Here is a 5,069-nt window from a genome sequence, read left to right as displayed (position 1 = left end):
TCGGTCACCGGTGAAGAAAGCGATGGACGGTCAAGTCGAAGAAGAGTTATCTGATCTTATCATCCATTGTTAGAATTTTTTTCGCACGCGTAGCCCAAATGTGTAATGACAACGATAAGACTAATCATATTCCGTTATTTAACTTTGTTATTTATATTCTTGTATTGAATCATAGATTTACCTCATAATTGAAAAAAAAGAAGAAGAAGAGAAAATACTCTATTTTCGTATATACGTGCAATAATGCTCATATTCTGGTTCCATTTATATAAAGAGGGACACTAACGCGATGATTATTCTGGTGGAATGCCAGCACGGTTTATGTGTCTATGTCCTAATTATATGCATGTAAATCATATGGGGGCATTTGTGTCTGTAATCTATTGATTACTTCCTCGTGTCATAATATTCTTACCTGTAATTAGGACATAGACACATAAACCGTGCTGGCATTCCCACCAGAATAATCATCGCGTTAGTGTCCCTCTTTATATAAATGGAACAAGAATATTTGGAAGGCTCGACTCATTGAGTTATCATTTTTAGGGGTCTTTCAGCTAGTCCGGGTGCAAAAAACCCATGCTAAAAAATCAAAATCAAAATAATACTTTTTGCACTTGGAGAACAAATAAATGCGAAGCGCATATATGAAAAATTTTCGCACTTAAGGAACGTCTCGTACAAGTCTGAAAAAGGTTATACGAAATGTTATTCTTCTTATATGAAAAGTTTTTGTACTAGAAAAATAATATTTCACAAAATGTTATTCTTCTTCTATGAAAAGTTTTCGTACTAGAAAAATAATATTTCGTATAAGATAAACTATTGTATACGAAATATTGTTTTTCTTGTACAAAAGATTTTTGCAAGAGACTAATCCCTTCTGTATTCCGAAGGATTACCGAGATAAGGTTACCGATGAGGTTTTTTATCAAGGGAAACAAATCCATCAGTAATCCAGGCGAATTACCGAGGGAACGTTCCCTCGATAAACTCGTGATTTTTAGTGGTGACCATTTCTTAATCGAGAGAGATCGTGAAAATGATTCACAACAAAGGTCGTCATGAATGTATTTTGACACAATTTCAAATTTTCTTTTGAGGATATTAATCTGATTAATCAAACCGTCTTTGAGAAGGAAACGACAATTTGTCAACATGTGATCGAAAATGGTGGGATCATCTAGAAGGCCACTTCATGCATTGGTCAGTACTAATATGCGACAAATTAAACATCGATCTCGATTTATGGCATTGCATTGCGATCAAAACCCTGCATACATTTAGAGGGCCCAGACGTTGGTCTAATATGTTATCCACAACGCGAATAGGTTGACTAATTGAGCTGATCATCATAATACGAACTTCTAGAATCCATGCTTTGTTTGTTTCTTCGTTTTTGGGTACATCAATCTCAATTCTGACTTCCTCACAGCGATTGCGTTGGCCTTGTTTAAATTTAACTTATTAATCTCAACCTAGACTGGTTTAAGATGTTTACCTTTATTTTCTTTAAGCAAATTTTTGGATTCAAGTCATATATATGGAGAAAATTCACGTCGAAAGAGATCTACCCCTTAATGGACGAATCTGACTCTACTGAATTAGGCGAAATATATTTAGCTTTCAAAAATCATGACACACACCAAAAAGAAAATTAACTTATTAAATCTTTTCTTTCTTTGGAGAGCCCACAAGTTGAACGTGGTTGAATCATATATACGCGAAAACTTTTTTCTGTTCTTACGAAAAATAAAAATAGTTACAAATGAAAAATTATAAATACCGAATAAATGGACATGTGTAATTCCAATATTTATTGAACCTACAACTTCTAGGTTAACAAGTAAAAAACTTTGACTATGGTTGAGTGATAATATAATATAGAGATAAGATGCATGACCCACGATCATAATCTAATAATACCAAGTGTTTCGATTGCAAAATATTTTCCGAGAAATATTAACCACACCCTTAAAATGTTAACGTAGGAAAAAATTTTCCGAGAATTACTTTCCAGACAAACGACGTAATATAGGTGGAAAAGTTGGGATTTTTCCGAAAAAGTTGACTTTCCTACGATCCAACCGCTCCCTAACTCTAAACCTTCATATTTCGTTCACGAGATCCAATATCACCGCAAAGCCGCAATGGCCCGCTCTGAAATCTCCTTCCTACTCGTTGCGGCTGCCCTGCCTTCTCACTCCCACTCATCTGGTACTGGTAGCGTGTCACTATCGACCCTAAAAAACTTTGACTATGGTTGACCAGCCTCTCCATGCTAATTTAAGAGGGTGATGGTGTGCTATATATGTAAGAGGCCACTGAAAAACCGGGACTTCTCTCTTTCTCCCAGACCTCTCCCGTCCGTCCACTGAAACACACTTAAGCCCGAGAGATGGAGAGGGAGAGGGAGAGAATGGGGATGATACTTGGTGTGGCTGATCAGCTCAGAGTGGAAGTGAAGGACAGTTTGAAGAGGAGGCGGTCGTCCGGCCAGCCGAAGTCTAGGAAGGTGGTGGATACGGTGGCAGAGGGTGATGGTGCTACCGATACCAGTACTAGTTCCTCTGCTTCCTATGCGATCAAACGGGACAACATATCTTCTCCTACCGCCGCTGGGGATTCAACTCCCACCATGGTCCGCGAGTTAATTTTGTTTTCCTTTTTTTTTTTTTCCCCTTTGAAACGACAGTGTTTCGGTCATGTACTTTAATCATGGTGGCTTTGATTGTGACCTCGTGACAGGAATATATATAGGCAACGGAAGGAGGACAAAGAAGCCCTCGTTCCATCGTGGACAGGAGTGCAATGCCACTCTAACCATACTCCATGTCCAAAATGCAGCCACACAACCAGTCAAGGTGACGATCATCAGCTGCAGGTAGCTGCTGTAGTTCCTCGCGGAGTCATCCAATCATGTCTTGAATGCTTCCTTCGCGATGGCTCAAAGCTTCAACCTGTACATCTCTATGCATGTGGTCTGCCCAGGTGGCCACAGCTGCCACGAGATCTCCGATCCAAGTGATTGAGACGGCTCAAATGCTTCTCGCTAATCAAAGTTTCGGCAAGTATAACCTCTTGAGGAACAACTGCAAGCATTTCGCGACATTTTGCTGCACAGGGACGCGCATAAGCAAACAGATGGCACCGTGGGCTTGGTTTGCTGCAAAACTAAGCTTGCTCGAAGGTATCTTTCGACGACCACGGACGGCTATCACCAAATGACCCCAATTACTGTTCTTTGACCTATAGCAACGTTGCCCATTTATTTACCAAATTAGATGAGTTTAAGCAGAGAACCTTAGCAGAGAAGTTTCCAAGCTTCTCACATATATATATAATTAAGAAGTGTCAGGTAGCAAGAGTAAGAAAAGCTAATTTTAACAAAATTCATTATTGTTTCTTTCCGAAAAAGTAGCATACCATTCAATGATGACCGGTAATCACCGTCGCAGATTTCAATCGAAGGTTAAAAAAAAAAAAAGAACAACAAAATCACAGTTACAGTATATATATATATTTCATAGCGATAGGATAAAATATCCGGACGGGCTTCGTTTGGGTCGCCACCCCCACAACCGCCCTCTCTCCGGCTCGGGCTCTGATTACGGTACGTTATGTTACCCTTTCTTCTCGAAAGTGTTAAATAGATTATTGTTTCTCACTTTCAGAATCTTGTATTTCTGCATCTATTTATACAGATCATTCATTTATTTAATTAATATTGTTGGCATCAATTTCCATTGATTATTGTTTCCTTACTTCCTTCAGGGAAAGCAAAACCCTCCTCTCCTTCTACCTCTCTGCTAGTGCCAGGAAAGGCGGTGATGGCAGAAAGAAACAGCTCCTGTCCTCCTGCCTGAGGTGAGATGGAGAAGAAGACTCATGAATCATTTCAGAACGACTTGCCTCCTGAGGGATGGAGATACTTCACGGATGGGGAGTGAGATCGTTACCAGAGACAAGTTGCCGAAAGCGATGTATTTATTATTATATTTAGTTCATTCCATTTTTAATAATCAGTTATTTGAATCCTTAGTTGCATTGTTAATTGAATCGTCTGGTTCTGGTCTGATCCAATGTGGTGATAAAATCTTCGTCTTTCAGTAGGGCTTCGATGCTGATCATTTCGGTGATCAGATTAATGCCTATATGATTCGACCTGTAACGTTAGAATGTGTTTCAAAGGAAAAAGAAGCTACTATAAAATGTCTCATCAATAAAGCTGTTGAGCACTACAACGCTTGCAGCAACGTAAGTGATATGATTTGATTACTCACTCCATCCTTGATAGGGAAAATCACCATTCCCTCTCTCCCTGTCTGTGATTTTCTTCCTTTTATATGCTACTCTTAACTTTTCTTGTTGCTTATTTTGTTTGTCTTGTAGACTAAAAGAATCAGCAATCCCCACATTCTGAAATTTAATGAGGACTTTAGTTCTCTTACATACTATATCACTTTCACGGCTTATGATGAGGATGATGCTAATTCTGATTCGGATGAGCCGGGTGTTTATCAAGCAAAAGTGCTCCGGCAATTTCCTCGTAGTGATTCGGTTATCAGCTTTTGCCGGTGCAAAGGTATTTATATCTCTCTCCTAGATTCTCGTGTGGTGCCTTATAATTTTGAGGGGACGAACGGTAAACTCGTACATCCCCTTCATGTGCGCAGCCTATATATATATACGTGTATATATATATATATATATATCTTTGCCATCTTCATTTTTAGATGTTAACTAGACCCAGTGATGATCAACTAGTTAGCTCTTTGTCTTCATAAACTAATTTATGGTAATAGACGAGATTAGTTAGAAACGTTGGGTTGTTGGTTGTCAATTGGTTTTAATGTGCTGGTTTAGAGCGTAATTTGGGCACCCATCTCTAGCTTGTTAGCATTAATAATCTGCCAAATTAACTGAAGATTCCTGTATTGGTCGTATGTATCACTTGCTTGGTTGATGGACGGACCCAAGAGTAATCCACTGGTGCCGTCAATGCAAACTAATATGACATATCTCCTGGTAATGGCCATGCATTATGTGTCTCTCCATTTCTTCCTTGA

Source organism: Punica granatum, chromosome 2, assembly GCF_007655135.1.
Source record: "Punica granatum isolate Tunisia-2019 chromosome 2, ASM765513v2, whole genome shotgun sequence".
Lineage (NCBI taxonomy): Eukaryota > Viridiplantae > Streptophyta > Magnoliopsida > Myrtales > Lythraceae > Punica > Punica granatum.
The sequence above is the reverse complement of the archived record's forward strand: the minus strand, read 5'-3'. Positions refer to the sequence as shown.